The 27,683-nt window shown below is 39.3% G+C and overlaps 1 protein-coding gene and 1 long non-coding RNA gene across 6 annotated transcripts in view; one reads left to right on the forward strand and one right to left on the reverse strand.

The window, feature by feature from the left end:
* Positions 1–27,683, reverse strand: part of Atpalpha (sodium/potassium-transporting ATPase subunit alpha) — a 200,006-nt gene that overhangs the window by 132,171 nt on the left and 40,152 nt on the right. The gene's annotated exons all lie outside the window — the stretch shown is intronic.
* LOC143261380 (uncharacterized) overlaps positions 1–27,683 on the forward strand; it is a 75,259-nt gene that overhangs the window by 10,971 nt on the left and 36,605 nt on the right. Inside the window, exon 1 of one of the 2 annotated variants that reach the window (XR_013035517.1) lies at positions 8,035–11,133. The exons of the other annotated variant lie outside the window; for it this stretch is intronic. This is a non-coding gene — a long non-coding RNA (uncharacterized LOC143261380). Of the gene's footprint in view, positions 1–8,034; positions 11,134–27,683 lie in introns of those variants that run through there. 2 annotated transcript variants of the gene reach the window in all.

Raw genomic sequence — 27,683 nt, forward strand, 5'->3', positions numbered from 1 at the left:
CTGTTACTCGGTTAGCTGTTTCTTTTACGAATATAATTGTTATAGAGAAAAGGCAATAGACTTTGCATTATGACGGGTACATTCGTCGTAAAAATTTGTTGTTTGAATTGCAATTTTAGTGAGAAAGAAATTTCATTCGTCAAATTTATGATGTTTTCAGAGAAAGCTGACCACCGCTGAATTGTGACATTTTCTTGTGACAATTCTATCTTATATTTATGGACACTGTTTTTTATAAATCCACATACACAAATCCACATACTGATTGTAACAATCAGTTTTAAACAAAATGTTCATACGAACAGGGTGTTTCCTCAGCAAGAACATAGTGTTCCATATTGTGTAGTTTTTTCATGGTCCCGATTTGTGGAATACGGAGGCGTGGTACGAGAACGGTGTCCAATGATAGATTATAAAATCATCAGATCATCAAATACAGGGTGTCCTAAAATTATGGTATTTCCGGGAAATGATGGGTTTCTGAGATAATTTGAAGAAACTTTTTCCTTTACAAAAATTTTCTCCGAGGCATCGTTAACGAATGATTGACGAAAAACACTCACCAATCAGGAGCGAACTCGCTTGGCGTTAGGCGGCCGAGCCAATAAAGCGGAACTTAGCCGCCGCGCGCCTGCCGAGCTCGCCTCTCATTGGTTAGTGTTTTTCGTTAATAATTTGTTAACGATGCCTCGGAGAAAATTTTTGTAACGGGTAAAGTTGCTTCGAATGACTTCAGGAATCTCTAATTTCCCGGAACTACCATAATTTTGGAACACACTATATAATTTCAAGATTCATAAAGTTATTTAGAAACATCGATTTATCGAGCAGTAATACAAATATTCAACGGTAACACTTCTCGATTCACAATCGAATCGACGATAATCTTGGAAAGCGTTCCACGATGGATACTTTTTTCGTTACTTCGAGAACGCGTGTGCTTGTATTTACGAATCAACGCTAGAAATACAGGAACTGTACCATCGCAGTTTCGATCGGCTCCTATTGCGACACGTGCGCGAGCGAACCAATTTACTTAATAACTTCTCGCAAGGGAACTTCAACGGTTCCGGCGTTAACGCAATAAAGATACAGTTGTTTTGTAACTACTGCGATCATTTTTACCGATCCAGCGTCGCCAAGGACACCGTTCCTAGATCGTCACGCTACTATTCCGAGGCGCGGCGACGACGCGATCTCCGCGTCGCGTCGCCTCGATTAATCGTCTCGATTACAAGAAATCGTGGCCGGTCAGCAGCAAAGTGCTGACGTTAACGAAATCGCCGGAACTCAATTTGCCGGTAAGGAATACCTGGCGCAACCGGCGGCAACCGGATTGTTCCGAACTTCTCGGGAGAAGCCGGTTGAGACGGGAAACCGAGGAGAGCAAGACGCTCGCTGCCTTTGCTCCGCTTCGCTCTTTTGCTCCGAGCAAAGATTGCGGAGCAACGTCGTTGTCGTCGTCGTCGTCGTCGTCGTCGTCGTCGTCGTCGTCGTCGTCGTCGTCGTCGTCGTCGTCGTCGTCGTCGTCGTCGTCGTCGTCGTCGTCGTCGTCGTCGTCGTCGTCGTCGTCGTCGTCATCGTCGTCGTCGCAGTCGTAGAGAAAACGAGACACTCCGGGATCCAATTCGTCGTTATTTAAATGGGGTCGCGTACGATTGAGCTCGTTTAAGTGCACACGATGCACTCCGCTCTGCACATCCCGCGCAGTCCGCGTTCGTGCGCTTCGCTGCACCGTCAACGGTTTGCGCAGCGCACAACACGTTCTACTTTGCCGGACCTGAAATCGATCTACAGGTGGATTCACGGTGCAACCTGGTGGTTCGCTCGAGGCCGATCGGGATCAAGAAACAATTTATCACTTTCATTCGAGTGGGAATCTTCGCGGATAATGTCAACGAAACTTGCTAGCGTCTATTCAGGTCAGAACGCGACGGTAGAAAGGATTAAACTAACCAAACGCGACGGTTGGAAATAGATTATATAATTTTTCCGAAATAATTTTTACGCTACTAAATTCTGTTACATGTAAAACATATAAAACTTTGTTGAAAATGTAAGACTTGTGCGAGCGAGTCAGAATCACGGTGAACGTTTCGCTCGTTTTCTACTAAATATGAATGTTATATGTCTCAAATCGAAAGAAAATTTGATTTTTCTGTTATGAAAATCTAGGAATGAAGATATTCAACGAACGAAATTGTCTCGTTCTAATGAAGAAATTGTTAACACGTTAAACGCCATGTCGGTCACCGGTGACTTTGAAATGAATTTAAAAAATGATATTCTTCTATACAAATAAATTTTAAATAATTTGACGATCATAACAGGATGCACCTAAACATTGCTTGTTACTAAAATAAATTTAATTGAATATCATCGCTAGAACTATCGAGCCTCAAACGCGGTTATCGTGTATTGTTTTATAACAACGCAAGACTGGATTTGTTTAAACCTCGCATGATTTATATTATAATATATACTTCGATGAAGAAGTGTACGTCAAAATTTCTCCTAGAAATAGTTTTACAATATCAGGAACCGTAAAAGTGTTATCGGGGACGATTGTAACAACAGCAGGGAAAATAATACAGAAAATCCTAAAGATCAAAAATATACAAAAATCAAAAGGAAAAAGGAAAAGTAAATAAAGAAAATTTATTGTCTTGTGTGCCAGAAATCTTACAGCAAAATCAAATCAAAAGATAACCGGTTCCGATGCTGTTATTGCAAAGACTGGGCACACGAAGCATGCACCGATCAAAATAATTTATGTTTGCCACAACTGCGATACTGAATAATGAGAAAAATACATGGATAATTTTTTATACTGTGTATTTCTTAGTTTACCTATCCTTATGTATTATTATAATTTTCCTCGAATAATAATCTTCCTTGATTTCTTTAAATTAAATGTAATTTGCGTTACAACTGACCCAGAGTCGAGGTCATTTTTTATTAATAACTTTGATATTCCAAGATGCATAACAACATGGCTGTGCTGCAATGATCAAGTCGGCAACATGTTCATACTAGAATCTTTCTTTTAAAATGCAATAGTCTTTGTCATTATATATAATAATGAAGAAAAAATAATAAAGAATAATAATAAAGAAAAAATATATATATATATCATTAGACTGCAGATTCGATGCACTGCGTCTTGCAATTGAAAATACCTTTAATCCAACTGTTTTAAATCTGTTGATATAATTTAAGAAAGAGCGAACTTAATATACAGTTTCTATTTCTCGCGATCGATGCGGACAATTTTTATTTCGCACGCAAATCCACGGTCTATTAAACAAAATATTACAACCGAGGTCGGTTAACGAATTTCGATATTTGCGTCCGCAAAAACGCAATCGAGTTCGAGCATAAAATTTCCCGTGGAGAAATGATCGAATCGTGGAACAAAAACGGGCAGGATTCGCTGAAGAATCTTTTCCGGTGGAGCATTTCCGAAGTTCGTGCCACGGTATGCATAAACCTTGCTTCGACACGAGCCACTTCCTCGACGTCTGAGCGCGATGGGAATTCTTTCCCCGGGCCGAAACGATCGTCCACCATCTTAAGCTTAATCCAGCCTAACAAACGCTCGGCTAAAGGATCCGGCATCAACCCCGATCAGCAGTTTTCGCATCCTCCGAGCGAGAATAGCTGCCGGTCGGGAGCCAGAATCGTCGCCATTCTCTCCTGATATTTCCAAAGAATTGGCGACGGGTGTATCGAGGAGACTGTAGCGTATTGGCGGAGACGAATAGGGTCATTGGTTTTCCAAACGAACGGACCAGTTCCCGGGAACCGTTCCCAGACTCTGATAAAGCCTCGGCCGGCTCGCTCTCCTCGGCATCGATCGTCCTGGATGCGTTCGTCTCCGCGTGAACTCGTCCCCGACCGTGGACTCCCAAAGGGGCCCCGCTTAATCCATGGGGAGAGGACCGTGGATTTTCGGTCGGAGGACGTTGGTTCACTTCAAAGAATCCGCCGGCTCGAGGATTAAATTCGAAATAGTGTAAATATTGAATTCTATCCGAGCTCTCGGTCTCCACGGCGCACTCACGACGCACATTCGGCCGGATCGAAGATTTTAGTGACTTTCTGACAAAAACCTAATTTTCTCATATCGATATCCAGTTGATTTTTATTGCTTACAAATAATTTGTAACATTATATTTAAACAATTTTCTTTTTTATAAAAAACGTCAATGTTAATATGAAACCTAACAAAAGCAGTAATACTAACTGGCATGTACTGCTTCACAAATGTGAGAAGACCGAATTTGTTTAGAATTGGTAAAGTTTTTATCATAAAACTTGTTCCAATAATATAACTTATTCAAGCGTTTTCCACGAAAGAGTCTCGGAACTTTGCAGAATTGCAAAATAAGAAAGCGGTCACTTTGACCGCGATAGATTTTGTGTTAAATTAATTAAAAATTATTGTTTAGCAAATGCAGAAAATATTTAATTATCTATAGATCAAAATGACCATTTTTTAAATATTTTTGGGGAAAGATTTCATTGCAATATCTTTAATGGTTCAAAAGAGAGCTACAATAAGATGTCATCGATTATTTCTTGATCCGGCTCATTGTGCGACGACTTGCTGAGAGTTACAGAATTTCGTTGTCGAACGAAGCACTGTGTCTTTAACGGGTTAAATGCCGAATATTAATTCGGAAAGGTCCCACAGCGTGTAAATTACTATAATCATACTGGGCACGTTTGATTTTCTTCATATTTCTTTTAATATTTCTTTAAATATGTAATTTAATAAAGTATATCGAAGTATATATACTTTTTAATCAGTTAGCTGTTTTCGACGAGTATACTCGTCATGAAGAAATGACAACGTTTCGAAGAAATGCAACATCTAATTTTAATAACATCAGAACTAGAATACCGCAGCAAATATTAATTTAATCCTTTTGTATTCTCAAAATCCTAGTGACATTCGGTTTGTTCGATATACGGTGACGAGCTGAAGTATTCTTACACCTTTTAAAATGCAATAACTTTTTTGAAACTGGACTAAATGACTTGAATATTTTTGAGAGATGTTAGATAACAAGGTCTGCAGATGCAATTACTAAAATACCTTTTTTCAATTCTGTTATTATTTGGAATGACGAAAAAGAAACCCTCGTTTTCAACTTTTTCATGCGACAAAAATGTTTAAAATGCGTTTGTACATCTTAGCAATTCGAACAAGCTACGGACAACGAAAGATGTAAAAATCTGCGGATTAGTTTATACAATTTTAGGTTGCTCATTGAAGGTAGAAAAACGATAATCCGTCGAGTGATTCCTATCAAGAAAATCGAAACCAACTCTGTATTGATAGTAATAATAATAATAATAATAATAATAATAATAATAATAATAATAATAATAATAATATTGTTTATTCTTTTAACACTAGATAATCTTTTAATTTACGATTATTCATATCGTAAATAATACATTTATGAGTTATTTATTCCATTTATATATTACTTACGGTAAATGTTACAATAACACTTGTTAAAACAACAGAATAAATGTCTTATTGTTATTGTTATGAACTAATATAAAACAGCTGTTTTTTGTACTGCGTAATCTAGAGTTGAAGGGATGAACTCTTCCTTAATCAATACAAAGGTACAATAACAATCGAACAGAGTACGAACAAAAAAGAAAAAGAGAAATATTATAACATATAATGTGGATAACGATATGACATAAAGAGTTGAGCGAAGACTCGAGAGAAGTCCACAGAATCGCTAAATCGGTTAAGTTAATTTATAAAATTACATATTATTTATTATCATATGCTTATTATTCTCGAAAATTCCGGCTCCATAGACTGACGGATACCGTGGAGCCAGGACAACGTACTCTTTTTGTTTTTGCAGCCCGTTTCATTAGCCGCGTTACATTCACGAGGAAGCCTCGTTGAAACGGCGTGTTTGTTGCCGCTGCGTTCGTCACGGATCGAGACGCATTCAACAGCGTGAAAGAGAAACGGCGGGCGTGCGCCGGAATTAAATGAAAAAAAAAAGAAGAGAAAAAAAAGAAAAAGAATTATTCAGCAAAGTATCCGGCCGAAAGTGGATATCCTCCACGAGTAATTAAAGTCCAACAGAATTCCCGGCGTTCTTTCATCGCGACGCGGCCGCTTTAATTATTTAGACCGACCTGGTGCAACAAAGGGCGTGCTCCGAAGAAACACCGGTTTGCAGCCTGATGGTTCAAGTAGAGTCGCCCCGTGAATGGTCAGACGCCGTGGAAACGCGCTCGAGGAACGTTCCGCTGGGTTCTAACGATCTCCGATCGGACTTCGTTTCCTTTTACGACCCTTATATAGCCGGAAAACACTCGAAAGCCTTCGATTACTTACAACAATCGCCGGGCTGCCGACCTTTATTCGCTCGTGACACTTACAAACTTGTAAATGCGCTGGGACGTTCCGCATTCAGAAACATCAACCCTTTGCTCGCGGAGAATTTACCTTAGACGAACCACTTGGCAATGTGTTTAGGTTACATTTAGGTATGAAGTAATTGGAAACAATGCACATCGAATACAAAATAATATAGGTATCATTGAAAACAATTACTCTATTTAAATGATATTTGGTGTGACATCCTATTGGTACAGACTTTACGAAGACAAAAATTGTTGATCTTGAAAGATATTATGTTAATTATTAGAAATTTTTTGTGTGGGATAAAAATTGTTTGGGTCGATTGCAAAAAAAATCTGAGTCGAATAAAATGTTTTCCGACGACAATTTTGATAAGCTGCAAATAATGCGTCGGATATTATTAAATGATTTTGATTTGTATACTGTAAATGTATAATAAAAATGCAAGTACACGCGTTTATCAAAGATACGTCAAATCTACGAGCTCAAATAATCAGATTGAGGATCTTTATGCAAGGATAAATGTATTTCTTCCCTTACCAATTTTTATGAATTGAAAATAATCGGGCAATATTCGTAAATTCTTGTAATATATTCACTGTTCTGCATTTGCCTAACTAAACTCTGTTATAAGTGCATAAAATCTGCGGTCCATTTTATTTCCCTTATATAAAGAATGTTTTGCAACAATTAATGAGAATTCACTATTTAAATGCGAATTTAATCACACAGTTTAGTCAGCATTCAATTGCAAAACGTCTTCATTCAATGACGATCCTAAATAAGAATACCTGTTCAATAGACTAGCTTTAAAGTATAGCTTCAAAATCAGCGAATATTCATGAACAGCGGTGTCGCAAAATGTAGAATAAAATTCTCTTCCACGGGGATCCGTTTCGAATATCTAGCCGATACTTGTGACGTCGAATACGTGCCGACAGACGTGACAGTTAAAATTTGAAAAATATTGGAAGCGGAACGTCGACGGCTACAGAGCACGGCAATAAAATGTCTGCTCCACAATGTGCGAACTCGGTGGATGTCGAGCATCAGCTCGTCCCTTTCCGCTGCGAAAGAACGGGCCATTGTTTACCGCACAAACAATCGAATATTTTTCTCGGGCGGTGTTTTTCGAAATTTCGAACCAAGGAACTGGCTCGGTGGAAATGAGTCTTCTTTCGAGGGGAAGTGCACGTAACGAGAAATAAATAGAATGATAGAAGTTTAATACACTTCACCTGCTTCAGAGTTCTGAAGAAGCTGGGAAAGGACACTTTAACCTACCAAGCAAGATAAAACTCTTTCATAAGAAGTGATTGAATTTTGTTAATCCAAGCGTACATTATATACTACAAGTCGCAAAAGGTCTAAATAGATATTATATAAACATTAAATAAATATTAAATAGATATTAAATAAGTATTAAATAAATACTAAATAGATATTAAATAAGTACTAAAGAAATATTAAATAAACATTAAATAAATATTAAATAAGTATTAACTAAATATTAAATAGACGTCAAATAGGTATTGAGTAAATACAAAATAGATATTAAATAAGTACTAAATAAATACTAAATAAACATTAAATAAACATTAAATAAATATTAAATAAGTATTAACTAAATATTAAATAGATATTAAATAAGTATTAAATAAACACTAAATAAATATTAAATAAATGTTACAAGTTGGTTACTTTTAAGGCTCGTTAGGTTTACTCCGACGCAAATGATGGAACGTTATGCAATACAAATGAAAATATCCAGAAACAGTGGCAGGACACTTGTCGAAACGATACAACCGTCTCGGTCGACTTTTTAAGTTCTAGTATGCGAAGCAGAACAGGCTCTAATGATTTTCATTAGCAACAGCGGAGGTCGTAGCCGCTGGGACGCGTCCACCGGCACTCGTTTCTATGAATAATCGTTTAATTAAAAACTGTGGAGCCGTTTCGAATGTCCAGAAAGAATTTCAGCGTGAGTATCTCAAAAGAATTTAATACCGAGGCGCGGCGATGGGGTCCGCGATGTTATCCCGCAGTAGAAGAGGCCGCAATTGCTCAGACGCCGACCGGTTCTCGATGTAAAAAGGTAGATCCACACGGTGAACGTCGAAAGCGGACAAGACCGTTGTCGCATATCAAAACTGTTGCATCTGGATCTGTTCCACTTTTCGGCGGACAAAAAATTAAATGCACAGGCCGATAGTTCAAAGGGTCTGCTTTCACAATGCGCGGAAAAGTGAGAGAGAGCGCGCGCGTGTACGCGTGCGTCGGCGCACGTTCTCAAGCCAGATTGTATTTTTCTGGAATTTTTGTGGCTTCCGTTGACGCATGCTCGTCTTTTGCCGCGATATTTTCGCGTAGATTTAATGTCGCATCACTGTGTTGCGCGCACCGTGCTTGGAATATTCCTTCGAAAAGGTGAAAACGCAACGCACAAAGCGTCGTCGCAACGTTGAAACGGGTGAAAAGTTAATGGAACCTATCAGCCATGCATTTAAAAATCAATTTTTGTAATACTTTCCAGATTGCAAATTGCTGATCGAGTGAAACTGTAAACGGGCCTCGATTGTTTGCGTTTACGGAGAAAATTGCAGAAAAATCCGTTTATCCGATTCATCCGTGGAAAACGAATCAGCCGTTTTATTCAAATTGAATAAATTCCTTATTGCTTTTCGTGCAATTGCGGAGTTATAGCAGGGGTGGAGGCCGATTAATGAATGGCCTGTTTCTGCGATAGTAAAAGTCGATCGCGAATCGTTGTAGAAACGTCTCCTTACTGAATTTATCAAACACGATTTTTGACCAAATTTCGCGCAGCAAATTTAATTTAGCTCCGTTTCAAATTTAATTTACCGCAACGGTACGCAAACGAGACGGAGTTCTATCGAATTTCACAGATTTTTCCATAAAAATGCAAATACGCGCGAATGGATCACAATGACAAGCACTATAGTCCATGGAAAAATAGATCGCCATTTTTTCCGCTTGTATTGGATTGCGAGAGCCTCATAAAATACAGTCATAAAACGTAAGTACGCCGAGAGAGTTCCATGTTCAACCTCGAATAATCTCTCTAACGATAGTTAAGTAAAAAATAGCCTTAGTACAAATTCTTCTTTTAATTGTTTGCGAGAAAATATCGCCGTATTGTCAATGTCGAGATCGCTAAAAATTGCAAAGAAATAATTAAATCCTTATGTTGGCAATCAAATACAAAATAACAAGCGATTTTTAAACAGACCGCGGATTCTTATCCAAAATAAAAATTGTCTTCATTAATTACAGTATGTAGGAACTATGAAGACATTTATTTCAATTCATGATCATTTTAATGAGTTGACAGCAATACGATGATATTTTCAAATGGTATAAATGTTTCTGCTATTTTTCATCTATTCATTTTTGTCATAAATGCATGAAATCTGCGATCTAACTACAATAGGGTAGTGGAGCCGATTACTGTGGGATGACTAATCGCTGTGCCTTTGGTTTGTTTCCGGACATAATTGACTTCATATTTTTCGAATGAGAAATTCGTATTCTTTTATTTTGTTTATTTTTCAACAGAAAAATTTAATATGTTTTATTCGATAAATATAGAGTTTATTAAAAACAACCCAAAGATACAGCACTTGGTCATCCCACGGTAACCGACTCCATTACCCTATAACATCCCAACTCCATACCCTAATTACCGTATATGTGTGTCTAAATGAAACTTTGTGGAATAAATTCCCCACGAAATGTATCTTAACAATTTCTACGATGGAAAATCTCTCACGATTCGTAAACGTAACGTAAACTGCGACAGAAAATCGCAGTGCAAAGGATTAACATTGGGTTGGCAACTAAGTAATTGCCGATTTGTTCAATGAAATAAAAAATTTGTTTTTACTTGAAATGAAGTTTAATCTGTAATGTATTTTTCATTTTGTTCGATGACCTTTTGCCGTCTCTCTGACAACTTGAAAATTCCACGCTCGTAGAAAGTCTGATCCTTTTCGGCCAAAAACTGAGTTAAGTGAGATTTTACAGCGTCATCATCGTTCAAAGTTTTACCACGAAGGGAGTTGTCCAGGGATCGAAATAAGTGGTAATCCGATGGCGCGAGATCAGGGCTATATGGTGGGTGTAACATCAATTCCCAATCAATATCCATCAATTTTTGCCGAGTGGACAAAGACGTGTGCGGCCTAGCATTGTCCTGCTGGAAAATGACACCTTTACGATTGACCAATTCTGGTCGCTGTTCCTTGATCGCTGCATTCAATTTGTCCAGTTGCTAACGTTCACGGATAATAAAAAATAATATAATAATAATAATAATAATTTTATAGTATAACATTTACGGATATCATAAAAATGGGAGTGAGAGACATCTATAACTGAAATCGGCAATTACTTAGTTGCCAACCCAATATTTCTAAGAATCGTCGTCCACGAAAAAACGACCTTGCTTGATCCCATGGTGTACGACACTTTGATCGCAAAATGGCAATTAGGAAACTAGCCGGGGTTAAATTCAGGGCCGGCAAACAAATTCTCTCTCGATTGCAACGTGTCGAACGCAAAAATGCTGATCGTTCATTTATTTTCTGCGAGGCAGCCGACAAAATTGGATCGCTCGAGGAACCGTGCTGGCCAGGAATCTCTAGCTGCGGGAAGATCCGATAACGAAGGTCGAAACGTGGGGAAACGGGATCGATTATCGGAGGGTAAGTACGCCGCGCCCATTCATTCCCTTTCCCGATGAAAGTTAAATGCCTCGACTTGCGTATTCCACGGGCCGGCTCGTGGCATCGTCCCCGCAATCTCCGTTGAATAACGCCCGCCACGTTCCTCCGCGGCATCCTTGAGAAGTATCGAGAGCCAGCAGCCCCCGTTCGAGCGCGATAAATTAGTCGGTGTCGCTGAATGCCTCCGACGAACGCCTCTCTCCCTCTTCGTCGCCGTCTCTCTCACTCTCTTTCGCTCGCTCGCTCCCTCTCCGTCCCTCATTCCGCCGCTGCATCTGTCTTTCTTTCTCGGCAGTCTGTTTCTGGACAATGCCGCGGGGAAAATGAATGGGCTGACGCCCGCGGGAATTGTCGCGTAACCGCTGATTGGAATACTTGAAACTCAGACTCGCGGGAATGATAACACAAAGCTCGGCTTCGAGCGCGTGGGAGGTTATATGTATACTCTGCCGTCGTCTAGCAGACGCTTAACAAGCGAAAGGCAACTTTCGCGATTTCAGCGTGTCGCGGCGCTGCATGGCTCCCCCCCCCCCCCCCCCCCCACCACCGGAAGTCATCCGCCGTCGTTCGACGGCGATCATCTTACGCTTAGCCGCGTGAACAATGGCGGCGATCAGTGGATAAACTCTGCGGCAGCTGTGTGTACAACTAAATGAACTAACAGAAAAATAATATTCCTTTTTTTAAGGCGTTATGCCAGTGTTGAATGAAACTTGGATGGAATTCCTTGCGATTGTCCTTTGTATAACGTCGTGAAAGTTTCTAGTGATAACTTCGTCGAGAGTAGATGTTATTCTGTCCTTTAAAATTGGAATAAAATTCTAGTCTCTTGTTCATCGATATTTGAGCCGTTTATTTTGAAAGTGGCATAAGTCACTTTACCGTAATGAAAAGTGGTGATTTTTTAATGTTTATACGAAATTATTTATACTGAGAAAAATATCAGTATCCTGAGATACTGATAAATACTGTAATCTTCTCGAAAGTTAGCATCCATATTTTGAAATGTGTTAAAACGCAAACCCTTAAATATATCGACTTAAAAACAAAGTGACTTATGCCACTTTCAAAATAAACGGCTCATTTAAGCATCCAAGTAAATTTAGGCAGACACAGTAAGCATTAATTTCCTTTGCCTTCTAAGAAATTATTGCAATCGAAAAATTTCTAATCGCAGTAACTGCGAATAAAATAATACGTTAAGGGGTTGAAGTACTGGCACGTTGAACAGATACAGTTGGATGTCTGCTTTGAAATTATATACAACGGATACATCAATTAACAGAATGCTTCTACGGGACAAATTGTAAAGGTTGTAGAATATTCAAAGCAAAAAGTATGCCAGCAATTGTATTATTACAATTTCAAAATGTTATCGTTGGACATTTATACCATTGTTCGATAGTTGTAACTAGACTGCGGATTTTATGCATTCGTGGTAAAAACAAGTAAATGAAACACAAGACACTGACACTATTATACGAATTGAATAATTCAGAGCTCATTAAAATTATTCAAAACAGAAATAAATGTTTACGCAATTCTTGTTTCTTGCAACGAACGCACCCAAATTTTTATTTTGCATAAAGATCCGCAGTCCGATTATAACGTAATGAACATTGAAATATTTATTTCATATAAATATGTTGTATGTATCTGTTGAATGAAAGATATATCTTTTATTATTATATCTTCTAATATGTACATATTATTGAGTTACACTAATTTATTAGGTTATGTTTCGCTCATGTTCCATAAATCGGGACAATGACAAAATTGGAGTACAGAATATGGAACAGTATGTTCTTGCTTAGAAACGCCCGTATTCCTAATAAATAATTTGTTTACCATCATATGCTCTATTTATTTTTTATAGTATTATTTGTGCTGCCGTAAGGGCCACGATTAAACGATGTTCCGTAACAGGTACTTCTACCTTAATTTACCGAATGAAGTACAAACTGAATAGTTAACACGGAGTAATCCTTCGACCTTCTTGCGCTTCGCAGACACGAATGAAATTTGAAACACCGTACGCGTTAGCAAACATTCTTTAATCGCAAATCGCTCTCGGCATACCGCAGCCACAGTGGAGACCGACAATTCAGGGCATAAAGGTTTGAGGAATTCCTGAAAGGAAATAAGAACGATCTGCCCACTCCCATACACCTGACCTTAAACGCGCTGGAAACGCCGTTTAACATGGTTTAATGGCTTGTAATAGCGCCAGGTATAATGCCGCGCTCGGTCTGCCGGTACCACTCTCTCACGTATCGCTCTAACGTCGCCTAACGTTGGCCTAATGTTCCCTCTGACCATTGTGTCATACACCATGGCTACGACGGCGAACGTTCAACTAGTTAACTGGTTGTTCCTGTGTCGAAACTGTACCGTGACGCCCACCACCTGACGGTTCCAGCCTCCGTGTGCACGTGGCCCATGAAACTTTTCTGCGGAAGTGTCACGACAGCAACCGTGCACTGCTCACGACTATGTTCACGATCCTCGAAGGACTTGAACGAGTGTTCCGGAGACCGTTTGCGAGAGAATCGTTTGCCACTTAGGTCTCTTCTCTGGGTTCTTAAACTTTTATGCGTTCGCCACGTTCGCGTGTTCTCCGTGTTCGAATATTTGAAGGATGAAAAAGGTAAGAAGGGTCTTGCCTAACGTGAGAGTTCTAAAGAAGATCTACGATCATCGATCGAACGTTAAGAAACACCAATGTCGATTAGCATTTCTTCCAGGTTTCGATAATTTCCCTGTTGGAACAAGACAATTTTTGTTCCTTGCATGTCCTCGTTTAATTTCATAGTAGCATAAAAGACTTAATATATTTTTTAGATGCGCGTACAAAATCTGCGTGGCGAGTTTGACACGATGTTACGGTACAAAGGGTTATCGATAGGTCACTGGAGAAGGTTAAACATTGTACGATTATCGGTGTCGAATGTAATAGTGCACAAGTATCGAAACGGACTTTATGCGTTTATTGCGAAAATTGATAAAAGAAATGCAGAAAATAAAAACATTAAAAGGATTTAATGCTGGGTTTAATTTACTAATTACTTTATTTACTAATTTCTTAATTTATGATTATTCATATCGTTAAGATACATTTATAAGTTATTTGTTCAATTTATATGTTACTTACGGCAAATATTGCAACAACACTTGTTGAAAATCAGAATAAATGACTCATTGTTACTTTTATAAACTAATATATTATATAAAACAGCTGTTTTTTGTGCTCCGTAAATCTAGTGTTAAGAACACTGTTACATCATTTTCGATCGATGCGAACTATTAAAAGGAGAAATACATTATTATTTACCGCCAATTTCGCGTGCAACTGCCGAACAAAGTTTCTATTTTGCATAAAAATCCGTTCTCTGTGGACAACAATTGAACAATAAACATCGAACAGAAGCGAAGAACTATAAGAAAATCATTGTCTGTCTCGTTATAATGCAAGGGTTTGGATTGCAACAGACCTGGAAGCACGCGATCGCGGTTACCAAAACGAAATAAGTTTCGATGCATCGGAAATGATGTTGATACAGTTGTAGCGACACTGCCACGGTTCGAGAATCGAGACAATTAGCATTACCAGGCTATCGCTTCTGTAACGGTGCTGCGGTTCGCAAAGACAGTTATCGAAACAGCTACGTATTCGTCACAGAAGCACAGGGTCGATCGACGAGACGAAAGAAAATGGGTGGTGCCGCAGAGAATCGCAGCCTCGGGCGAAACCGGGAAACCGATCGTCCTCGCAGGTTCGCGGAAGAGGTCGCGAAGGTGTCACAGATCCGCCGGCATCCTTACGGCTGTCCGTCCGTCGCGTCGATTCGTTAATAAGCCGGTGCGTTCGTACCGACTCGACGGTGACGCGTATACACGCACATCGACAGCCGGCACTCGCAGTCACGGGTGCGTACGTACGCGTGTGGTGACCGTGACTGTATCTGCGTCGGAGGAAGAGGCACATTACGCTCAATCTACCTCCGCTCCGCTCGACTCCTACTTCGCGTTTCGCACTCGTGATCTACGATCCACGGAGAGAAAGAGAGGGAGAGGAGAGAGAGGGAGAGAAAGATTCAGAGGGAAGGAGAAGGAGAGAGAGAGAGAGAGAGAGAGAGAGAGAGAGGGAGAGAGATTCAGAGAGAAGGAAAGAGAGAGAGAGAGAGAGAGAGAGAAGGAGAGAGAGAGGAGAGATTCAGAGAGAAGGAGAGAGAGAGAGGGAGAGAGAGATTCAGAGAGGGGGAGAGAGGGGGGAGAGAGAGAGATTCAGAGAGGAGGAGAGAGAAAAACGAGTGAATACCAGTGACTCACCTCTGCCACCGGTATTCGGCACGGTTTTGCACGGGCTCTGCTGTAACTGTAACACCGCTATGTAGCCGCGTGTTTCGTCCGACACGCTCGCAGTTCGCAGCCAGAACGTATTGCAACCGCTCGCAGAAGCGTGGACGTGCTCCTATCGCTCTCGCAGCACGCAGTTCGTTGATTTATGCTACCGTGACAACTACTCTATCTTACAATTGAACCTGGACGGTTCACTCGCGTTAACCTCTGTCTTATCGTTCCTTTTGCGGACGAAAACATATGTTGTAATCGTTCGATAGAGGAGACGGGAATTCTATGTGCACGGTGAGTCCGCCACGGGGATTGAACGTCAAGAGAAACACTGGATTGTCCCGAAAACTGTAAACGTTCGCTGAAAGAATTCTAAACGTGGAATTTAAGGCTTCGAGAACCAAATGTTGCAGAGCAGATAAGAGACACCGTATTTGTAATTGACGTGCGACACAGTAGCAGAAATTGGTACATTGGAACCGCGTTTGTCCGAACGCGTCGCGGAACAAGGAAAGTTCGGAGTTTCGACAATAGAGACCTATTTACTGTGTTTCTATCCATTCGGATTATTGAGGCTGTAGGTCGAATAACTGAGATTCAAATAACGTTTAACTCTTTGCACTCGAGTGACAACCCAAAGGCGCTATTAAAAATTGTTGCTTCACGCTTCAAAATAATTTTATTAATTAAATTTGCTTATATTTAAAGAGCTGTTGAAAGCGTAACTGTCGCACGGAGTATTCAGAAGCTCATAATATTCAATTTCATATGCATAAAATGCATTAGGTCATATTAAATGGGTAAACTATTTGAAATTTTGCGTTAATTCGACTTCGTGGCAAAAATGTTACCTGCCAGTGATCAAGAGATAAACGCCGTTGGCAATTAAACTAATCATGAATCGCAAGCATAACCTTTTTATTTAATATCATTATTGAGAGTTCATTATTTTGTTTGTTGTTTCGTTCATTATTCTGTTTTCCAATTGAATTATATACTTATCTATAAGAATTCACGTTTGTGTGTAACTGAGAATATGCTTGACAGCGGTTCGGATAATAAATGTTCAATTATGAGTTCGTATCAGTGTTGGGCAATATTTTATTCGGATGAAGAATAAAAGATAAAGACTAACGAATACAATTTTATTCGACAGTATCGAATAAATATTCAATTGAATAAAATTGATCTGGATAAAAATTCATTTTCGAATAAGATTTTATTCGTACAGAATCTCGTACGGAAAGTAATTGACTTGAATAAAAATGATAGAATGTAAAATGTTTCTTCATAGTTTATTCGATTTATTCGTTCCACGCTACTCTTTCGAATTATTCGGTTCAAGAATTTTTCTAATTGTTCGAATAAAGAATCGTTCGAATAAATGCATAGAATGATTTATAACGAATAATGAATTATTCGAATAATTAGATAAATATTTATTCGAAACAATCCGAATAGTGCGAAAATCTGATTCGTATATCCGTGGTAGAACGCGAATTCGTTTGTATAAACAAGGTGCGGATAAATGAGGTTCTACTGCATACAGAACATTTGGTCGGTTTCACGGGGGAGATTTAAAATTACAAAACCAAAATGCTCCGGACTTTGTGCTCGCAATCGTACGTTTACTGTTAAATACACGCATCGCGGAAAGAACTTGCAGAACCGCCCGCTAGATTATCCTGTCCAAGCAAGATTTGCAACCGAAATAAATATACAGCCGGATGAACAGTCCACGGTGCCGCTTCTTCCCGTCAATTGTTCCAGCAAGCGGCCCATCTGTTAATGAATTTCAGCTACCGACAGAGATTCATCGACCGACGGCTCGCTCGTTAAATGATAATGACGAAAGAAACAGTGACGCCGGACAAACAAAAGCACGAGGGTGCCCCGGGTGTCTGCGGAACGACGCCCGCGAAAAATGCTCGGGAACGCGGGCACGGAACCGGCATTCGTCTTTGCTGACTTTATTACTTCTGGAAACGAATTGCTGGCGGGTCGGTGTCGCGGCAACGGTCTAACGAAATCTTACGGGCGTTATCGTTGCCGCGCGAATATCTCTCTCTTCCGATTCTTTTCGCGTGCACGGTGTCCCGTGAGGAATCTTACATGACGCAGTACCTGGGACACATTCCGTGAAACTTTTACGGCGTCGCAGCTGGAATATCGACTGCTGGGAGATCTTTACGATAGAGCGGAAGTGAAATTGCTGACGCACCGGTCGAGGGATCAGATCGAATAACTTTCGATGAAGGACGTTTGCTAGTGATCATGGTATTGTCAATCATTCGTAATCGAAGATGTATGTTAACGACACGAGTATTTCAAAATTAGCTGTACAATTCTGAACGTAACCCACCCGCCCCTCCTTCCTGCACTAAGATTTCTTTCACAGCTACGTTGATCGGCAGTCCTTCGTCCTTAATCACTTTGCACTAATCGATCAAGGAAATTTTTGTCCTTTTTATGCCTTTATCTCCTTTCTTTTCTAGATTGTGACAAAGGAAGAATCAAATTTTTTGTTATTTAGGAGAAATGAATAATATTCATATCTAGTAGCTTATGTATGAAATCTTCATCACATGTCTAATTCGTCATTGGATCTTTGGTTTTCGAATTTCCTGAATCCAGAGAAAAAGATGACGCTTATCGACGGTAAATCGCCAATCCTTTGTAATCATAGATACATTTTCATACTAAAGTTACCGTGTCGGTTAAGGTGGCCGAATTCATATTTCGTATTTTTCAGTTTTCAACTTGATGTTCCATTTTAAAAAACAAAACATAGATTCCGGTAGAACAAAATAATTTAAAACATTATGCCAAAAACATTTAATGACATGCGGAAGTTATGTATGTGCACAAAAAGTTGTGTAACAATATAATTATATTCAAATTATGTTTTGTTGTTAAAATATTTTATATTTTTTAAAAAGTCCCAAATAGTGATTGTGGCAGATTGCACGAATAAAAAAAAGGAAAAAATTTTTGTATCGTATGAAAAACAAAATACCGAGTAAGTAACACATAGTTACCATAATCTCTAAATTACATATTTATATATGGTATTTAATTATAATATAAAAACCACACCAAAAGCATCGTATTTCAAATATGATAATTTTATTGTGTTCAACTTGCAGATGATTTCCAAATTTGTTCACTTGTTGAAAAGAAACGAAACACAAAATACATACCGTCTGCTATAAACAATATTGACTGCTATGTACAAAATAACATTAAACCATCAAGTACCTCTGATATATTCTCTGCAACAAGTGGTCTTTCAAAATTCCAAAATTCCAAAATCCACAAATAGAGATCGTGGCAATTAATGGGTTAAGCCTCCTTATATAGGGTATCCAAAAAATGACCCGTAATCCGGAAATGGGGAGTTCCTGAGGTCATTCAGAGTAACTTTTTCCTTAGCGAAAATGCAATCCGCGGCTTTGTTTACGAGTTATTAACGAAAAACACTGGTCAATGAGAGGCGAGCTCAACTGGCGCAAGGCGGCCCAACCAACGAGCGCACGAAGCTCGGTTCCGCTCATTGGCTCGGCCGTCTCGCGTCGACTAATCTCGTCTCGCATTGGTCACTGGTTTTCGCTAACAACTCGCAAACAAAGCCGTGGATTGCATTTTCGCTAAGGAAAAAGTTACTTCAAGTGAGCTCAGGAACTCCCATTTCCGGATTGCGAGACATTTTTGGGACACCCTGTATAGAATATTTCGTCATTGGATATCTAGTTTCCCAATTTCCTGATCGACAATCACCTTGCCGTCCTAGTTCCGACTACCTAATCGCCGTTCGGTAGTCACCCACCGATCTCGGACCGAAAAGCAACCCTCGAGTCCAACCAGCGAATTCTCGTTATCGCCGTGCTAAGGGCTTGCTAATGAAACCCTTACCAAGACGAACGCACGCGTCCCGTTCCGCCGCGGCAGTCTATCGTTCCCGATGGTAGTAATGATGCAAAAAATAGCGTTCCACGGGGATCGATCGGTCACCAACGGTGGAGAGACAGGCCGGGGTGAATATTGTGGCTGCATGGAGGGCCTGGCTGAGTGAATTCAGCGGGCCAAATAAAGGGTCCTCTTAATTACGCGATTCGGAACACGGCCAAGAAAGAGGTCCTCGGGGAGCTGTATTAACGCCTTTCCCGGAGACATCGATTGAACGATGTTGTTACCCGGGAAGCGGCTATCTGGTTCGCCCTGGTTTTCACGCGAACACTTCCCGTGCATCATTCGAAGTGGACAATATTCGGTCGAGGCAACGCTTCAAACGCAAATTTGTTCTTAAAGCTCTGGTTGCGATGTTCTTAGCTACCCCATCGCAGAGTTCAGCAATACATCAATCGACGACTAACGATTGAATTATTTGCGATTTATGAATTTGAATTTGCGATAAATATCATCGCGATCAAAAATGATTGCGATTAACGATTGTAGTAGTTTTCATCGCAATTACTGATAATTAATTAATTAATCGCAATTACTGAGTGAAATATTGCTGTTAATCGTAATTAACTATTAACGGTAGCGATTCAATCGTTACTCCTCCATTAGCGATTAAAATAGAGAAATATATCCCCTCCCTCAAGTAATAAACATGATGAAGACGATTCTTAACGGAAGGAGATTTAAATATCCTTCCAATGTCATTCGAAGGCCGACAATTATTAATTGTTCGTTTCAATCGACGCTTAATTTCATCAATCGATTAATTCAATCGTCGACGTTTCGACGATGAATGCTTTCAATCGTTTTCATCAATCATTTAATCGAATTATAAATTTTAATCGATCAATGTCGTAATGCACTTTCGTCAAAACTGTTCTTCCTTTACGATCATTTGTTTAACGTTAAATCTGTTCGACGGGAAACATGTGCACAAAATGAGTAATTTCGTATGAAGTTTTGAATCTCAACGCTAGAAACGCTGACCCTAATCGCGACCCCAGTGTATATCGTTTTATGACCAGACTGCGGGTCTACGTCCAAAATAAAAATGTTCTACCTTGATTGTAAGAAACCGAAATGTAATAAAAATGTATTTATTTTTTTAATAAATCGAGCAGAAGATAGCACTGTTTTCAAATTTTTCCAATGTATTTTCACTTTGATATTTCATGGACTCATTCTTTTTTTATTATTATTTATTTCATTTACTCAAACTTCGTGCGATTTCTATTGCAATATATGTTTAAATAAAGAAATTAATTGAAAAATTTTCCACGAAAACACTCGCGCATAATTTCAGTAACTGTGAAAAAAGAAATCAGAAACCAAGTGATTTCGACTGCTCCGTTAATTCTAGTATTAATGATCCTCGAAGAAACTCTTCTGGATGCACATTCGAAATGAGATGATTTATCGCAAGACGGATACATGCAAATGAAAAAAAGGAAGACGTTTACCCGCATAAAGCATTAGTTCCATTCCGCAATCCGTGGCGAACAGATAATCCTCGTGCCGGGTCCAAGAAAATTGATCTAATTCCGATCAAGCGGAATCTCCGAGTGAGCGGATTCAATTATTCGAGCAGTCGGAAGAATCGTTCCCGATGGATTCCCGAGCGAATTTCGTCCTCGATTAAAATTACTAATTACCGAATTGCGGTTCCAGACACGTGCTCGCGAAGCGGCGACTAGTGGATTAGCCTGCGTCACGAGTTTAATCGGAGCCAGGCCGACAATGGGCGCAGGACGTTCTCCGGTTAGCAAACTTCGTAATAATCGAATGCATCGGTAGACGAACAGGTTGGTGTGTAAAGGGGCGAGGATAAAATCGTAAATTGTTAATGGAAAAAGCACGCCAATGCACGATAGAACAAACTTAAACACTTAGCTGCGTCGATCAACTGTTCAGATCAATTTTGCATGCTTTTATTAATTAATAAAATATTAATTTTCTATGCTAATTTTATTAATCAAATTTGTTTATATTTAACGACTGGGTACAGTTCTTTCGGGAAGTACTTCTAGAATTATTCTAAAATGTGTTAAATTTACGAGAATACGTTTCACACACAAAGATTTCAACTTAAACCGTAAGGGGAGTATGTTTGTTGTAAGATGTAAAATCACCATTTCTTTATGACGAGTATATTCGTCGTTCACAGCTAACAGGTTAACGGCGATCGAAAATATGGAACTTTGCTTCTGCTTCATATACCATAATTTTTGAGAAGTTAATTACCGAGTAATGATCTCTTGTTTATTCTGTTAATTTAAATGTTAATTTAAACCTAATTTAAAATTAAAATTACAAGACTGTGAGTACTCAGATATCCATGTACAACGTACATACCGTGTAAAACCTTTTTATTGAATAATATTGTTGAGAGTTCATTATTTTGTTTGTTGTTGTTCTTACAAATTATTGTATTATATTACGAAGAATTAATTGTTTCGTTAATTATTCTATTTATATTTTCGAAGTTTCAGACTTCAACCGAGTACGCATGTGTGTGTGTGTAATATTATAATCGCTATATGATTATTATCTTAACACGTCGGCGCTAACATTTTTAATTTAAACGCTATAGTTAACACTAAACGTATCGAGGTTTAAAAGTAACTGGTTTGTGTTGTACAGAGAATTATAAGATTACTTTAGTTAAATTTTTCAGAAATCAATAATGACGTTACGTCATTACTTGACATAATGATTATTTTTCGTGAGGACGACGACCGGTTACCGTAATTAATATCGCATGTTGCGACGTGTGCGATTATTAGAATGATTAACACCAGTTCCGCTGATGCGCTGCTCTCTCTCTCTCTCTCTCTCTCTCTCTCTCTCTCTCTCTCTCCCTCTCTCTCCCTCCCTCTCTTTCTCTCCCGGCTTCGAGCACCCATAAATTACACGGCGCGCATCGTATTTTGGGGAGTCATTAAAACTTGCTCCCATCACGTCGATTGAAACTTACATCTTCCGTGGATCGATCGATCGCCCGTCGGATTCTTATTTCCAATCGCTCGGACGATTACGGGAGGAGAGGTCCGAGCTGGATTCTGTTTGTCCAGAGACCCGAGAGTTTCGGAATCACGGCGACCTTCTTTCAGAATTTATACGAAACCTATACGAAACTCGTTCTGTCCCGTTCAGTAGTGCTGAACGCGGTTGCATCGGCTGCCTGGATTTTTCAGCAGGATTCCCGAGTTTATGTGCCCAGCTATTCCATTATTTCTTTCCGTTAACAGTTAATGGGCCAAGAGGAAATTTTTTCCCGAACACTGTTGTACACGTTAACAAACTAAAGTTTGTACTGGTAACTTACTTCGCGAACTAAGTACATACTAAGTACTAAATGAATCTGAAAATCTTCGATCGATTTGTTTTGTATTAACGCAATGCTCTCAAGTATCCACTTTTATGGGATACAACAAGACTGTTAATAATTACGGCACTTCCAAAATTAAAATTTGTTATTTTGTATGATTTGTAGCAATGGTATCTTATACCAACTACGATTTCTAATTGTTTTGTATCATTGCAATTTATTTGAAGCGTTGCATCATTGTTATATTTTATTTAAAGCGTTCGTTGTTACTGATAATGCCAAAATTAGAAATTGTTGTTCTGTATGATCTGTAGCAACGGAATCTTATATCATCTACGATTTCTAATTGTTTCGTATCATTGCACTTTAATTGAAGCGTTGCATCATTGTTATATTTCATTCAAAGCATTCGTTATTATTGATAATATCGATGGCGATTGTGGCACATTGAAAATGTAAAATTATTGTTTCGCGTGACCTGTATCAGTGCAATCTTACATCACATCCTACTTAAATTGTTTTACGTCAGTACATTTGATTTGAATCATTACATATTTTTATATTTTATTTAAAGTATTAGTTACTACTTCACGAATAAATAATTATGCTCCAATTCCTGCTAGCTGATTTAAGAAAATTCCCCAAACGCGAGGAGTTAATGATCAAACTAATCGACGCTAACTTAATAACACATTCCCTGATATCCCAGTTCCGTATTCCGATTTCAATGGTTTGCTCGCAAGAACCTTGCCAGAGACTTTGTTTCCTGGAGCAATAGATGTCTTTTTATGTAAAAAGCACATTCAACCACTGTTAATAATTTCTAAATTCCTTAAAATTAAATTCAATTAAATTTAAAATTCCTTCCTTCATGTATCCAAAGTAATATGTAATAATATTGTATAATATATTGTATACGTAATAGTAATTTTGTAATAATATATTACAAAATATATTGCTAATAACCCCGTAGGGAGTTTCACAGCTTAATAAATAAAAAAAAGAAAGACTTAACCCTTTGCACTCGAGTGGCGACTCCGAGGCGCAATTAAAAATTGTTACGTCACGATTCAAAATAATTTTACTAATCAAGTTTGTTTATATTTGAAGAAATGTTGAAAGCGCAACTGTTGCACAAACCACAAAATGCAATTTCGTATGTTCAAAATGCACTATATTACATAAAATGGAAATACCGTGGGTCAGAAGAACTATTTTAAATTTTACGTTAATTTGGCCACGAGAGAGAGAGAGAGAGAGAGAGAGAGAGAGGGAGAGAGAGAGAGAGAGAGAGAGAGAGAGAGAGAGAGAGAGAGAGAGAGTGCAAAGGGTTAACACCAAGCTTGTCGCTGGCAAGGACATTCCAAATGAAAGCCGTGCAGCAAGATTTGAAGATTTGATTGTATCCGATAAGTGACCTCGAAGCATTTTGAACGCGTTAACGTGCGAATTGAAGCATTCGACGTGTTTTTTTAAAAGAGAAGACAGCTCTTCACCGGGCATTTTGAATCACGTTCCTATCGCCGAACGTGCCGACACCCTAACTTCGGGACACAATGTCCCTGAAGAAATCAGATTTCCCTCTCGTTCTTCGGTTCAATCGTGGACCGCGCGTCCCCACAGAGAATCCAACGTCACGGAGGGATCGAGCAAAAGGAGATACCTGCGTCAATCCGCGACCGGTGGAAGCCATTTGAAAAATAGGATTTCACTATCCGCCGAAACGCACAAATATTATGGGAACACGTGCAACATTTTCGCCGAAACGAAAACCAGTGATGCGATCGAGTCGCGACGACCGGAATCACCTCGGACCACGTACGAGAGCACATCTGCACATCGAACGTATTTTTCAATTTCCGAGAACTGTAAGACGAGAGATGAGAATTCTGATTCGCAATAACAAATAGAAACGCGGATCTTTTGCTATCCAAACTTCGCAATCGAACAGATACAATCGATTTCCCCAAACAGATATCATCGTGGCCGCACAAGTCGCTTGCTACAGACTTGTGCGGGCATTAGTTGAATTGTTTCGATTAAATATTTATCTCGAATAATTATCTAAACGAATACTTTTTAGTTGAATATTTATATAACGATTATTCATTAGTTGACATAAGTTGTTCGATCTAGAGATTGTAAAATTATTGAAATAATAATGCGGAATAATTGTTGGCTATTTTGTTTCTTTTTACAAGAGAAGTCTTATTTTCATTATAAGTACATAAAATCCGCAGACTGCGGATTCTTCGCGCAGAATAAAAATTGTCTAACCCAAAATTGTAAGAAACAGACATGGAATAAAAACGTATTTCTTCTTTCAATGATTTTAATAAACAGGGGGGAAGATAGCAAGGTTTACAAATATTTCTAATCGCATTTTCCCTAGTGATTTTGATCACAATATTGCACAAAATCCCCATTCCGGTAATTACAATCTAAATCTTTGCAGTATGACACCTAAATTTCCGCGAAGTTCGTATCGGCGAAAGAGCATAGTCGCCGGTAACTTCACATTTCACTGTAAACATGGGAAAGCTCCGAGACGAATTTTACTTTGTTCCAACATCTGGCTGCCTCCTTCGCGAATGTATTTATTCCCGTAGAATATTTATTCGCGCAATATTTGTATTTGCTCGGCAATATTTGTGCCCGCGAATTTACATTTCTACGAAGGAATCCGTGGGACATCGAAGTTAAACAGAAATCTGTTTTTCCGCCGAGTGTTTCCAACGCGTTCGAAATAAAACGCTGTGCCGCCCCGCCGCGCGTCGTCGCTCCGCGTTCATTTTTGATGATTCGAACGTAGGCGAGAATAGCTGTCGTTAATAAAGAAGTATTACGAGATCTGGATTTTTATAGAAGCAGGCGTCGAATCGCGGAGAAGTAGTAGATCATTAATTGGCGCGGCCAACAAGTCGAACTACCGCGAAACTTTGAGCTAGCTCCGTAGAAGTTCGTGAAAGGACCGGGGCGGAGTCGAAAGGTGAAAGAGGATGATTGATCTCCGCGGGAGCCAGTCGATTTTCTTTCGATTTTCTCCCGATTTTGCAGGGAGCCGAGTGTTCGGCAAACAGCATCGATCTGGTTTCCGGATTTCGGTACGCGTCGTTGCCGCGGCAATCTTCTCGCGATCCGCGGACCCAGAAACCAGACGAGGCAGTTTTACGGGTCGCATCGTACGAAAATTAATCGCGAGAACTTGCCGGGAACGTTGCTCCGTTAATTAGCAGGTTAAAGTAGCGCTGCCCGAGTGTTGGATAATTAAGGAGCGGGCCCGCGACGCGACGGGGGCGAAAGAATGGTAAACGAGCGTGTCGCTTCGTTGATCAATCCCGCGACAACTGCGACGAGATTCAAGCGACGTTGGTTGACACCGCGTGGCTCGCGATCGTCGAACGACAGCTAAATAATTCTGCCTCTCAACTGGAAGACAGCCGCCATTTACGATGGGCACGGTGGTCACATATTAAGCCCTTGCTGTATCATTTTCTTTACAGTTACAATGACTTGATCTGTTCGAATTGTAATATTTTCTTAGAAGAAAACGAAAGTATACACAGTGGGGTGCGCATGATTACAGACTCGAAGTAACTTTCACATTTTTAGTGATACTTAACCCTTTTGATATTTGATATTTAACCCTTCGGGACACATGTGTCCCACCCCTATGTATTTCGTACGCTAATTGGGAGAAATGAATTCCGTTTTCCCACACACATATTTGTTTATATGTAAACGTCTAAAAGGGTCAACCCACGCTAATAAAATCAACATTTCTTGGTATTAGTATCATAACGAAAAATAAATCAAACTCCATAGGGTTGTCACTAAACGTATTTATTTAGACCATTTACAATTCCTTATCGAACTGTCTACTTCGATCGAGACATTTCTTCGATCATTTTCTATAAGAGAGTCACGATAATTTCAGCAACTTTAAAACAAAATATATTTTGTCCGGCTTGCTTTAGTTAAACAAAAACTTAAGAAAACGTCATATTTGTATATATCTACGTCAGGAATAATAGAAAAGGGAAATATGCAAATATAGTTTCTCTTGGATTTTGTTTAAATATCAGTAAAAATGTGAAAGTTACTTTGAGTTTATAATTATTCACAGCACCGTAGGTGGTATTTAGACGAGACAACCTGCATATTTCATAATGGTTTCTCTCAACAGTTTCGCCGGATTGGAAGCACCTGCGTGCATCACGAAGGGCTCGAAGTACTTTGATATTTGTTACTGGAACACAATTTCTACGAGTACTATACTACGCACGGTATCGCTAGCGAATCAAGTTACTCGCAGGTATGTCCTTAAAGATTCGATTAGGGCGTAAAGCTTCTTTCGGCGGCGGGGGTGTGTTGGTGGGTGCGCGCGGCGCAATCTTCGCAAATCGTTCGCCTCTTTAACCCTCGAAATCTCGATACAGCCTGCCCTTCGATCTTTTATTTGAATCCCGGCCTGACAGCCGGCGATATTCTCTCGTAAAATCGAGCCGTTTCGCTAACAATTCACAGTTCTTTTTTACGATACGATAGGATCGCGCGAGAATGATATTGTCCGTTTTTGGTAGGCTCGATCATAGTTTACTAACATCGCCCATCCCGCCACTGGTTTAACCCTTTGCACTCGTTTGGCGAGTCCGTGGCGCCACTAAAAATTGTTATATTATTTCTCGAACTAATGGTAACGGTACCAGATTTGTTTATACCTAAGAAACTGTTGAAACTGCAAGTATTGCACTTGCAAATAGACTCGATTTCATATATAAATTGCATTAAATCATATAAAATGGAAATACTGTAGATCAGAAAACATATTTTGGATTTCAAAACTAAAATAGCTTTGACTGTAAAAGCTTAATTCTTTGATTTATGT

This window comes from Megalopta genalis, unplaced genomic scaffold, assembly GCF_051020955.1.
Source record: "Megalopta genalis isolate 19385.01 unplaced genomic scaffold, iyMegGena1_principal scaffold0050, whole genome shotgun sequence".
Taxonomy (NCBI): Eukaryota; Metazoa; Arthropoda; class Insecta; order Hymenoptera; family Halictidae; genus Megalopta; species Megalopta genalis.